The sequence below is a fragment of the Delphinapterus leucas genome, chromosome 3 (assembly GCF_059928025.1).
Source record: "Delphinapterus leucas isolate spDelLeu-1000000601 "Yukka" chromosome 3, BTC_Dleu_Yukka2, whole genome shotgun sequence".
NCBI classification, from domain to species: Eukaryota; Metazoa; Chordata; class Mammalia; order Artiodactyla; family Monodontidae; genus Delphinapterus; species Delphinapterus leucas.
Genome location: NC_143131.1, coordinates 154181648 through 154195542, shown reverse-complemented (window position 1 = coordinate 154195542; position 13895 = coordinate 154181648). Strand labels below are relative to the sequence as shown.

Genomic DNA, 13895 nt, shown 5'->3' with positions numbered 1-13895 from the left:
ATACAGAGAGAGGGAGAGGAAATTTTCAGAGGGAGAAAATGAAACAAATAATTAAGTTTTGTTGTGTGGTGTGGGATGCAAGCCTTTCTCTCCCCCTTTCCTTCACAATGTCTTTGTTAAAGACTGTGTTTTTCATTAGTTTTACTAAGATAGGATTTGCCGTTTTGTTTGGATACTGAGAATGGACCCATGGAAACAGTTACATTTGGGTTATCTCTGACTGTCTTTAATGAAGAACGTAAATATTGGCCACACTATCTATGCACATGCTATCACCATGCCTTTTTTGTTCTCTGTTCATATATCTAAGTCCTCTTCTTTCTTTAAGGTCAATCTCAAATCTCATCTGAAATGTACATTTATTGATAGATTCAACCCATAATGAACTGTCCCTTCTTTGTCCTCCTTAGGCTCTGATTATTTATAAAAACTCATTTTTGAACTTAGAAGCTGTCCAATATGATATATTAGTTATTTCACCAGCATGTGTTATATCCTCAACACAATTATATGCTTTTGTGGGGCTGGGATCGTACATTCTGTAATTTTTCTCAGTACTTACACTTACTTTGATAAAAAGCGCATTCATTCATCTAAACATCATTTATTGGGTGTTAATTAAATATCTCAACTCAGTAAATATTGTTTGAATGAATGCATGCATGAATGAGGGAGTGTGCAATAGGTAGCCTAATGTACCGCCCAATGTGAGAAAACCAAAAACATAAACACAAAAGCAAGCCAAAAAGTGGACCAGGACTTTCTGTAAGATATCCTGCTTTTTGTTGGATGATGCCATGAAAATCAAGATGCTCCTGAAAGGTCTTAATAGCTGACCAAGAATAGTAAACAATTGAAATTCTCTCAAGCTTCTTCAACCCTATCACTGGACACATTTATACCTCTCAGGAATGATATTAAAAGAAGAGATTAATAAAGCTTTTATAGATGAGTTGATAAATCTCTAAAGATTTAAGTCTTCATTGCCTCCTAGGTTTTCTCTATTTTGGGTTTCCAAAAGATTTCAATAAACCACAGGATAATTAAAAATTAGACATTCTCTTTCTTACCTTGATGTTTTTTGATGGTAAACACCTTTTTATTGTCTCCATAGTGCTGCCCAATTTCCACCAGTACAGTACTTAAGTGAATTTTGCTCTGGATGGTCGGATATATAAGATGTAAACGAATTGTTCGTATATGTTTTAGAATTCTTCAAAAGGGCCTGGCCATGGAAATGCATTGAATATTACTTAAATAACTAAAGTAACTTCCTCAGAATTATTATTCTGTTCTGGTTAGGATACTCTCTGCTCTGGTTTGTTAAAATTTCCCTTTAGAGTGGTTTTAATTTTGTTTCTGATAGGGTCCTAGGATTTATTGCCACACCCATCCTGCATCTGTTTTTCTTTGAATTACTCTCCTTGCAGTTTCTGATTCATACAGGGCCTTACAGGTTAGTGACAACCTGGCCATCACAACGCTGGGAAGGACAGGCCTACTTTTCAGAGGTGTTGATGTTTTCTGTAGCTGAAGGTTTTCAAGAGATATCAATCTTCCTCACCACCGCCCTTGGCCCTCTTAATGGACTAAGCAGTTCCTCATGAAATTTCTGTAGGATATCTGTACCAACTTCTCAATATTGTTCCATCCTGAGTCTAAATTCCTGGCCTCAAGGTAATGTTAGATTTCTAGCTCCAGCCCCTATTTACATAAGGCCTATACTAAGGAACGGAACCCACAGACATCAGTCCGCTCTTCTTTCTCTGGATTTAATTTCTCTGTTACTTTCTGAAACATGCAGGTGTTCCTTTCTTTCTTTTAATCTCAGCTAGGTGCTTTTAACTTGTTCAAAATTGACCCAGAATTTACATGTGTCTCCAGTAAGAGTACATTAAATTGAGCTTAGTCTGCTATTCTACTGGCATGTTTGAGATCCAGATAATTTGCTACTTAACTGGATTCAATGACCTGTATATTTCAGGCATCTAAAACTCACCATGTTCCAAATTTCCCTCCTTATAGTTAGTAATTTTCTTGGGAATCTGGATGACATTAAATGGAATAAAGTTAGTGAGTGGCCCAGGAATGCCTGAAAGTTTGTTTGTCAGAGTGGCCAGGGAAAGTGAAGCAAGGAAGAAAAGCAAATGAAAAACAGAATCACATTATTATGGCTGAGTTTACTCCCAGGATTCCATGCAGAGCTCTCTGTAGACCTGGGTTGGGTTATAACTTATGCCAGAGCTCTACGTGGGGCTGACACCATCTCATGCCAAGCTCTCAGTTCTGGGCTAACATCATCTCTGGTCCACTCTGTGGAGTGGAAACTTTGGAGGAATGGCCAATGTGTTCCGCGGCATAGGAAGAGGGAAATTGTGAATGTGACTTTCTAAATTGTGGAGGAACTAACCACTGTAAATGTGCCTTGAACTATGTTGTTTAATTTGACCAGTCAGATCAATGACTTTCCCCTTGAATGAAATGCTGCTACGTATATGAGCAGAAAAACAAAACCGGTATGAGGAAGAGATAGCTAGTGGGAAGCAGCCGCATAGCACAGGGAGATGCGCTCGGTGCTTTGTGACCACCTAGAGGGGTGGGATAGGGAGGGTGGGAGGGAGGGAGATGCAAGAGGGAGGAGATATGGGGACATATGTATAACTGATTTACTTTGTTATAAAGCAGAAACTAACACACCATTGTAAAGCAATTATACTCCAATGAAGATGTTTAAAAAAAAAACTGGTATAAGGAGATGGAGAGACTGGGAGTCTTATTTTCCCACCAATTAACTTTGCCTCTGACCATGACCTTCCCTTTGAGTCTCCTAGACTTTGGGGATGATCGCAGCCCCTTGGGTTGGGTGACGGCAACCCCATCTTCACTAGAACCTCTATAGTTAACTTTGATTTTTCCCACTCCGTCTATCCATCCCATGTATGCAGTCAGACATTTGATCTTGGACTTTTCCTGACAAAATATGCTTGAATATAACCATTTCTTTTCACTCCCACTGCTACTGCTATTGTCACTGCCTTAACTAGGGCTTTATCTTTAAGTTCTTTATATAAATATATAAATATCTATATGTAAATATACAAATAAATAAAATATAATATTAATTCTGATGATTTTGAAGTCTTTTCTTGATAAAGACTCTTCCTGATAAAGATACACAATATCTTATATAAATATTTTTGTATTATCTGTTCTTTTCTTAGAATTTTAGCCATATGATTCTATCTCTTGGTTTGTCTAGAACTTTTTGATTGAATGCTGGCTATTTTATTTGGCTTTTTTTGTTTTTCTCAGTGGAAACGTTGTTTTGCTTCAAAATATTTTATTCTACCTGGAAGTAGCAAATCTTCAAATTACAATTTTTTAAATGCTTTCAAATATCAATACTATAGGTGTCACAAAATCTAGAAAAATGACATTTAAAAATTAACTACTGCCAGATGTGTCTCTATAAAACTTTTCCCCCACTCTTTTAGCTATATATTCTTTAACTGCCTCCTCATACGACAGTTTATGTATTTTCGAAATAAAATTTTAAGAAATAAACTTTGCAGTTTTTAGACATAGGTTTCTTGTAACATGGTTGATTAGAATTTGCTTCTAGTTATTAATAGTTTAGAAAAGTTTATTTCAGCTTCACAATTTATTATTGATAATGTCACATTAATTTTCATTGTTAACTTTGAGAAAACCTCTATGGATTACTTCCTCATAAGTATTTACTATTATAAATGCATTACTGATTTCAGTACTGCTATAGGTCTGTGCATTACAGGGATTCTGATAAAATACACCATTCCATTACACACATTGTTGATGGAGTATATTCATTTATTTATTTATTTTTGGCTGTGTTGGGTCTTCGTTGCTGTGCGCAGGCTTTCTCTACTTGCAGGGACTGGGGGCCACTCTTCGTTGCGGTGCACAGGCTTCTCACTGCGGTGGCTTCTCTTGTTGCAGAGCACGGGTGCTAGGCACGGAGGCTTCAGTAGTTGTGGCTCGCAGGCTCAATAGTCGTGGCTCACGGGCTCTAGAGTGCAGGTTCCGTAGTTGTGGCACACCGGCTTAGTTGCTCCGTGGCATGTGGGATCTTCCCGGACCAGGGCTCGAACCCTTGTCCCCTGCATTGGCAGGTGGCTTCTTAACCACTGCGCCATCGGGGAAGCCCCTGGAGTATATTCCTGACAGAAGAAAATTTCCGTTTTGACTAAGCATTGATGAGAACTGAATCTTTGACTTATCTTTCACATGCCTGATGATTGAAATAATTTTCCACAGAATAGCTTCTGGTTTTGTACTTTTCAGTTGTTTTTTTCTTCTTCAAACGCACATGCTTTGAGAGCTGTGAAGTGCAAGACATGGCTATATTGTAAGGTGGTTTTTGTCCTTATGCTTCTGTGTCTTGTGCTAGGTTAAGTCAGTAGAGTAGTCAGTATGAGTACTGGAAGTTATTCCTGTAATGGGATAGTATATAGTCAATTACATACGGCGGTGTCTGAAAATCACATAATAGCCTCACTTAAAACATCTCCTTAGGGCTTCCCTGGTGGCGCAGCGGTTGAGAGTCCACCTGCCGACGCAGGGGACACGGGTTCGTGTCCCGGTCCGGGAAGATCCCACATGCCGCGGAGCGGCTAGGCCCGTGAGCCATGGCCGCTGAGCCTGTGCGTCCAGAGCCTGTGCTCCACAACGGGAGAGGCCACAACAGTGAGAGGCCCGCGTACCACAGAAAAAAGAAAATCTCCTTAGCCAGATTTCAAAAAAGCCTGTGGCCATTCCAATATGATCCAACATAGCGGAATATGATAGAAGGAAAATTGGCAAAGAAAGAGACGCTGGTCTTACCTGATGGAAGTTAAAATATCTCACTTTTGACAAGTTTGCAAAAACTTATAATTCCATGAACTAATTCCTAGGGTTCTTCATAGGACCTAAAAAGGAACCCATAGAGTTGTGGAACAACAATAGAAGCTGCTGTGATGAGAAGCCCGGGCACCGCAACAAAGAGTAGCCCCCGCTCGCCGCAACTAGAGAAAGTCTGCACGCAGCATTGAAGACCCAACGCAGCCAAAATAAAAATAAATAAAGATAAATAGATTTATTTTTAAAAAAGTAATACTCGGGTTTGAGGCATGAGAAATATGATGAGGAGAAATTAGCTAATCCTTTCAGAACTTTTAAAATATCAAACTCAGTCTCTAAGATTTGAGCATTATATACAACGTTGGTTACTTATTAGTGGTTTGGGAAGGCCAATTTAAAATTTTCTGATCTTACTGTATTGAAATACACGGCCCTAATGTTTTCCACATTGACTACGTGAATGATGAAGTAAAGTCAATCATGTATTTCCTTTCCAACTGGACAGAAAACAAAAATTGAAAAAGTGTTTGGACTACTGACTTTTGATTTCTTCTAAGGCAAGTGTATAGGTAATTTTTATTCCCTGATTAGGAGAAAAATGGTGGAAGAGGGCAGGGTTAAGAATTAAGATTTCAAGAGCGTGAGAGGTAGATGGCCAACCAGAGTTCCTAAGGTTCGGTGCCTGTAACTGTTGCCGCCGCTTAAGCCTGCCAAAGCAGTGGTACGGCTGCTGCCCTCGTATTTGCTACCTCTGGAAACATTCTTGCCAGTAGTGGCGGCAGCGGGACTCAATTACCCCCTTTTCTCACTCTCTCCAGAAGCTCCAGATGGCGTCTTCTGTGGGCAACGTGGCCGACAGCACAGAACCAACGACACGTATGCTTTCCTTCCAAGGGTTAGCTGAGTTGGCACATCGAGAATATCAGGCAGGAGATTTTGAGGCAGCTGAGAGACGCTGCATGCAGCTGTGGAGACAAGAGCCTGACAATACTGGAGTACTTTTATTACTTTCATCTCTACACTTCCAGTGTCGAAGGCTGGACAGATCTGCCCACGTTAGTACTCTGGCAATTAAACAGAACCCTCTTCTGGCAGAAGCCTATTCGAATTTGGGGAATGTGTACAAGGAAAGAGGGCAGTTGCAGGAAGCAATGGAGCATTACCGGCATGCATTGCATCTCAAGCCAGATTTCATCGACGGTTATGTTAACCTGGCAGCCGCTTTGGTAGCAGCAGGCGACATGCAAGGGGCAGTACAAGCTTACGTCTCTGCTCTTCAGTGCAATCCTGATTTGTACTGTGTTCGCAGTGACCTGGGGAACCTGCTCAAAGCCCTGGGTCGCTTGGAAGGAGCCAAGGCATGTTATTTGAAAGCAGTGGAGACGCAACCGAACTTTGCAGTAGCTTGGAGTAATCTTGGCTGTGTTTTCAATGCACAAGGGGAGATTTGGCTTGCAATTCATCACTTTGAAAAGGCTGTCACCCTTGACCCCAATTTTCTGGATGCTTATATCAATTTAGGAAATGTCTTGAAAGAGGCACGGATTTTTGACAGAGCTGTGGCAGCTTACCTTTGTGCCCTAAGCTTGAGCCCAAATCATGCAGTGGTACGTGCCAACCTGGCTTGTGTATACTATGAGCAAGGCCTGATGGATCTGGCAATAGACACCTACAGGCGAGCTATTGAATTGCAACCACATTTCCCTGATGCTTACTGCAACCTAGCCAACGCTCTGGAAGAGAAGGGCCGTGTTGCCGAAGCAGAAGATTGTTATAATACAGCTCTGCGGCTGTGCCCCACCCATGCAGACTCTCTGAATAACCTGGCCAATATCAAAGGAGACCAGGGAAACATTGAAGAGGCAGTTCGCTTGTATCGTAAAGCATTAGAAGTCTTCCCAGAGTTTGCTGTTGCCCATTCAAATTTAGCAAGTGTATTGGAGCAGCAGGGAAAACTGCAGGAAGCTCTGATGCATTATAAGGAGGCTGTTCGAATCAGTCCTACCTTTGCTGACGCCTACTGTAACATGGGAAACACTCTAAAGGAGATGCAGGATGTTCAGGGAGCCTTGCAGTGTTATACTCGTGCCATTCAGATTAACCCTGCACTTGCGGATGCCCACAGCAATCTGGCTTCCATTCACAAGGATTCAGGGAATATTCCAGAAGCAATTGCTTCTTATCGCACTGCTCTGAAGCTTGAACCTGACTTTCCTGACGCTTATTGTGATTTGGCTCATTGCCTGCAGATTGTCTGTGATTGGACAGACTATGATGAGCGAATGAAGAAGTTGGTCAGCATTGTGGCTGACCAGCTGGAGAAGAATAGGTTGCCTTCTGTGCAGCCTCATCATAGTATGCTGTATCCTCTTTCTCATGGCTTCAGGAAGGCTATTGCTGAGAGCCATGGGAACCTCTGCTTGGATGAGATCAGTGTCCTTCATAAACCACCGTACGAACATCCAAAAGACTTGAAGCTCAGTGATGGTCGACTGCGTGTAGGATACGTGAGTTCTGACTTTGGGAATCATCCTACTTCTCATCTTATGCAGTCTATTCCAGGCACGCACAATCCTGATAAATTTGAGGTCTTCTGTTATGCCCTGAGCCCAGATGATGGCACAAACTTCCGAGCGAAGGTGATGGCAGAAGCCCATCATTTCATTGATCTTTCTCAGATTCCATGCAATGGGAAAGCAGCTGATCGCATCCATCAAGATGGTATACACATCCTTGTAAATATGAATGGTTATACCAGGGGTGCTCGAAATGAACTCTTTGCTCTCAGGCCAGCTCCTATTCAGGCAATGTGGCTGGGCTACCCTGGGACCAGTGGCGTGCTTTTCATGGATTATATCATCACTGATCAGGAAACTTCACCTGCTGAAGTTGCTGAGCAGTATTCTGAGAAACTGGCTTATATGCCCCATACTTTCTTTATTGGTGATCATGCCAATATGTTCCCCCACCTGAAGAAGAAAGCAGTCATCGATTTTAAGTCCAATGGGCACATTTATGACAATCGGATTGTGCTGAATGGCATCGACCTCAAAGCATTTCTTGATAGTCTCCCAGATGTGCAAATTGTCAAGATGAAATGTCCTGATGGAGGAGACACCGCAGACAGCAGTAATACAGCTCTTAATATGCCTGTCATTCCTATGAATACTACTGCAGAGGCAGTTATTGAAATGATTAACAGAGGACAAATTCAGATAACAATTAATGGATTCAGTCTTAGCAATGGACTGGCAACTACCCAGATCAACATTAAGGCCGCCACTGGAGAGGAGGTTCCCCGTACCATTATTGTAACCACACGTTCTCAGTACGGGTTACCGGAAGATGCCATTGTGTACTGTAACTTCAATCAGTTATATAAAATTGACCCATCTACTTTGCAGATGTGGGCAAATATTCTGAAGCGTGTTCCCAATAGTGTACTGTGGCTGTTGCGTTTTCCAGCAGTAGGAGAACCTAATATTCAACAGTACGCACAAAATATGGGCCTTCCCCAGAACCGTATCATTTTTTCACCTGTTGCTCCTAAAGAGGAACATGTTCGGCGAGGCCAGCTGGCTGATGTCTGCTTGGACACTCCACTCTGTAATGGACACACCACAGGGATGGATGTCCTTTGGTCAGGGACACCCATGGTGACTATGCCAGGAGAGACTCTTGCTTCCCGAGTTGCAGCTTCCCAGCTCACTTGTTTAGGCTGTCTTGAGCTTATTGCTAAAAATAGTCAAGAATATGAAGACATAGCTGTGAAACTGGGAACTGATCTAGAATACCTGAAGAAAATTCGTGGCAAAGTCTGGAAGCAGAGAACATCTAGCCCTCTGTTCAACACCAAACGATACACAATGGACCTAGAGCGGCTCTATCTACAGATGTGGGAGCATTACGCAGCTGGCAACAAACCTGATCACATGATTAAGCCTGTTGAAGTCACTGAATCGGCCTAAATAATGACCGTGTGCACAGGAGAATTACCCTGTACCTGAGCCTCAACCTTCTGGGGGAAAGGGAACTACTTTTTCCTTATCCGTACAATACCATGTTGCAGATGGGTGACAGACAATGATAAGAAATAGCACAGCCAGACTTGCTTCCTGCATGATCATGATCGTGATAGGGAGAGACACAAGAGATGGGAAACTGCTGTTCCACAAGGAGTCTCCATAGAATTTTGCAGCAGCCAGGTGTCTGGAAGGTCTGGAAGGTAAGTCTGGAAGGTCTGATCTCCCTTGGTCTTCCATGGGATGGATGGTTAGTGTGGAAGGGAGATAGAGATTGCCCAGCCGTTTTGTGATTATCATGGATTGATTGAGTCTTCTGGATTAATATTTTTCTTTATATTTTGGGTATTGGAGCTTTTAAAAATGTTTGGTTTCAGGTATTTTTATTCATGTGAAGTGTATATGATTCTCTTGAGATAAGGTTTTAAGCTAAAATATTCCTTGTTTTAGTTTCTGAACTCTACAGATAAATGGGGACTTTGCTGCTGTAGTCTTTTTATAGGTTTTATAAACCACTTGAGCCTACATCAGTCATTTTAGTTTGTGACATAATGTTTGGAACTATCAGTGCTTTGTTGGTTTATAGATGATGGCTTAAATTCTTTTCCTGGTCCGTTTCCTTCTTCCCTTCCCCCCACTTTAAAAATTCTCCTGTAACTTGGCGAACAAAAAACCAAGTCTGATTCACAACCTCCCAGAGTGTTTCTCTTAAACACATCTTCTGATGCCAAATGAAGTTTCTTAGGAGCGATTATTAATTCTGAAGGGCACAGTTGTGGTACTGTCACTGATGATAATAATAATGGATTTTTGGCCTAGAGTTTTGACCTATTTCACCAGTGTTTTACCGTTGACTGCCCCTCTATGCTGCTTCCAAAAGTGATAGTGTGTGTTAAGATTTTTACTTTCATTGCTAAAGTTTGTTTTTTTTTTTAGTGGGTCCTGTCCTTCCTTTTTCTTTCAGCAGAAATGAAATCCCAGGTAAGTATAAGTATTCAAATATTTGATCAGTAAGTCACAGTTATCTCCAGTACATTAAATAACTTTCATCAAAAAACATGTTATAGGTAAAAAGCTCTGAAGGACCAGCTATGTATATGATAATTATGTTTCAGACCTTCTAGGGTATTATATATAATAACTTGTCTTCTGGACGTGGTCTTGAAGTCTTTATGGATTCAGCCTCAGTAGTAGCGAACTGCACTGCTACTTGGTTTGGAGTACAAATTAGACTTTAGCCCTCCTGGAGGCTGAGTTTTTGGTACTGAAAACCATAGGAATGAAATTATTGTATTTCAACAAAGGATCGAGGGCTTGAGGCTTAAACAAGGCAACATATGTTTGGGAAGCAGTCAGCCTTGAGAGCAGGTAAGGACATGCCAGGCATGCGGCCGCTGCTCGAAGGGACTGTCCCTACTTGTTCCCCTCCTTGTTCCATTCCATGGGAGATAAATCACCAGGGCCCAGAGATCAGAAAGAATGTAAAATGAGACAAACAAAGCTGTCTCCCCCCTGCACATGCAGGTTATTTTTGATGCTTCTGGTTTTATGGGTTTTCTCCCAGGGAATTTAACCTTGAGCCGAGACAGTCTGTAGATAATGTAAACCACCATCTGGCCACCTTCCGATTTCTAGTCTATATAATCTGCAACTGTAGCATAATAAAATTTGCCTTGCAACCATCAGTTGTCTTGGTCCTTCTGACCCCATCCATCGGTGCTACTTCAGTTCCTTACCCCTTCCCTTCTGACCCTGGGCGGTGAGATCCTCTTTCTCCGGCTGGTCCGCGGCAAGTGGCACTCGAACAGGGACCTGAAGCGTGAAGGCAATTAAAAGAAAAAGAAAGTGCAGGTAAGAGAACCCTTATGCAAAATATGTGTGGCCACCAGTAAAAGTGAAACTAATAGAGGCATAAGGCAATAGTCAGAAGTAAAATAAGATGGGGCAGAAGGGCTCAAAGGAGCGTGAATTATTTGCTCAGGTTTTACTTTCGATGCTTAAAGCTCGGGGTAATAAAGTTTCTACCTCACGGTTGACTGAATTTTTACAGCATATCCATGGTGTATCTCCCTGGTTTCCTGATGGCAGCTCTGTTGACATAGAAATCTGGCAGAAAGTTGGAGAAGATTTAAAAAATTATTATGAGTCTCGAGGGCCTACTCATACTCCTGTTGTTACATATAGTTTGTGGACTCTGATAAAAATATGTTTAGATTCTTCTCATGATAGTGTTGATTTGAATGTAAAGTCAGAAAAACATAAGCCTCTGACAGAAGGAGAGACTGTATTATCAGCTACTGTGTCGCCACTTCCTAAACCGAAAGAGCTAATTAATTTAAATATTTTAGATGAAAAGGAACATTTGGACTTAACAGATGAGGCTTTTAAACATAAAAGAGAGAAATATCCTGAGGATGATTTTCTAATGGCTATGATAGATAAGTCAGTGAAAAAGCTGCAGGTTAATAAGGACTGTCTTCCTCAAAAATCTACATCTGTAAAAATGCTCAGTCCCTTGCAGCGCGCTGTACGAGGAGCAATAAAACGAGGAGAAGATCCTATTTTCCGTTGTCCCGTCATAGAAAGACCTGATTCTAATAATCCTCAACAAGCTACTAAGGAGCATCAGTCTCTCCCTTTTAAAGTTTTGAAAGATTGAAAATCTGCCTGTGCTCAATATGAGCCCACTGCTCCTTTTACTACTGCTATGGTTGACAGGAGAAGCTCTTCCCCCCGCCGATTGGAAGTCTGTTGCACGAGCTTGTTTAAATGGTGGAGATTATTTAATATGGAAGTTTGATTTTTATGAACGGGCTGCTGAACAAGCAGAAAAGAATGCTGCCCATAATATTCCAGTTGATTATCATATGCTGATTGGGGAAGGACAATATCTTTCTTTACAAGATCAATTAACTTATCCCTTTGTTGCTTATCCTCAAATAAATCATTTGGCATTACAGGCCTGGAGGAAATGACCTTCTACACACAAAACTGAGGATCTTTCAACAATTAGACAGGGACCTGATGAACCATATGCTGATTTTGTAGATAGATTGTCACAGGCGGTGGGGAGACTCATTGTGGACGGACTCACTGGTACAATTGTAGTTAAGCAGCTTGCTTTTGAGAATGCTAATAATGCATGTCAGGCTGCGATTCGACCTTGGAGAAAACGGGGAACATTGGAGGATTATATTCGCCTTTGTGCAGACATTGGGCCTACTTACATACAGGGTGCTGCTGTGGCTGCAGCATTAACTAAAGTGGGGTTTAAAAACAGTCAAAAGAAAACAAAGACTTGTTTTAAATGCGGAAAGGCAGGTCATTTTGCTAGAGAATGTAGATCTTTTAATTCTAACCCTAGTCCTTCCTTCCCTACTCAAAAACCTCCAGATGGTCAGAAAATCCCTGGTTTATGCCCTAAATGCAACAGGGGAAAACATTGGGCACAAGATGGTTGCTCAGTGGCCCACAAGGATGGGCCACCACTGTCGGGGAACTCCTCCCGGGGCCTTCCCCGGCCCCAACAAATAATAAGGGCAATGTCTGTGTATCCTCCTCAAATTATCAATCAGACATTAACCAAAAACAAAAACATACAATATCCTCGCTCTCCAGAGCAACACCAGGAAGCGCAGGACTGGAGCTCAGTACCTCCGCCCGATATGTATTAACTCCTGAAATGGGTCCTCAGGCCCTCTCTACGGGCATCTGTGGACCTTTACCCAAGGGTTTGATGGGACTATTATTGGGAAGAAGTAGTGTCACCATGAAAGGTTTAACTGTTATGCCAGGAGTCACAGATTCTGACTACGAAGGAGAAATAAAAGTCATGGCACAAACTATTAAAAATATAATAACTATTTCTCCTGGTGATAAAATTGCACAATTGCTACTTTTGCCCTTTGTACCTCATGGACAAATTTGACAACATCAAAAGAGAGAAACAAAGGCTTTTGGATCGTCTAATGCTGCCTACTGGATTCAGAAGATAGGGAAAGAACGTCCAGAAATGAAATGAACCATTAATGGAAAGGTTTTTTCAGGTTTGTTAGACACTGGAGCTGATGTCTCTGTTATGACGCAGATACACTGGCCTAAACATTGGCCCATTAGTCCTACTATTACAGAACTTCACGTAATAGGACAAAGCTCTTCTCCTATGCAAAGTAGTCAGTTTTTATTATGGCAAGATAGTGAGGGCCATTCAGGATACTTCCAGCCTTATGTTTTGCCTGGGCTGCCTTTAAACCTCTGGGGCCGAGATCTATTAAAAGAAATGGGAGTATTACTTTATAGTCCAAACTTTCAAGTCTCTAATATGATGTTGGATCAAGGATTTCTTCCCACAAAAGGGCTGGGAACAAATCAACAAGGAACTGTCTATCCTATTGATGTGATAATAAAAAATGATAGACTAGGTCTGGGTTTTTCTTAGGAGCCTTGGATTCTCCTCCACTCACTGCTGATCCAATTACTTGGCTGACTGATGACCCTGTATGGGTGGACCAGTGGCCCCTCACAAAGGAGAAATTAGAAGCTGCAGAACAATTAGTACTGGAACAATTAGGGCATTTAGAAATTTCCAGTAGTCCTTGGAATACTCCTATTTTTATTATCAAGAAAAAATCTGGAAAATATAGGTTATTACAGGATCTAAGAGCTGTTAATAAAACTATGCTAATAATGGGAGCTCTTCAACCAGGCCTACCCTCTCCAACAGCCATACCACACAATTATCATCTTTTAGTTATAGATTTAAAAGATTGTTTTTTCACTATTCCTTTGTTTCCTGAAGATAGAAAACATTTTGCTTTTAGCTTGGCTTCCTTAAATTTTAAGGAAGCCATGAGGAGATTTCAATGGGAAGTATTGCCTCAGGGCATGGCAAATAGTCCTACATTATGCCAAAAATATGTGGCTCAGGCCTTGACTCCTGTGAGAAAAAGGTTTCCATCGTTATATCTCATACATTATATGGATGATATACTT

The 13895-nt window shown here is 41.4% G+C and overlaps 1 long non-coding RNA gene across 1 annotated transcript in view; it reads left to right on the top strand.

Annotated features, from left to right (window-relative positions):
- Positions 1-5934, top strand: part of LOC149749807 (uncharacterized) — a 180110-nt gene extending 174176 nt beyond the window's left edge. The window contains exon 5 of the long non-coding RNA XR_016392530.1: positions 5910-5934. This is a non-coding gene — a long non-coding RNA (uncharacterized LOC149749807). The remainder of the gene's footprint in view (positions 1-5909) is intronic.
- The last annotated feature ends 7961 nt before the right edge of the window (positions 5935-13895 follow it).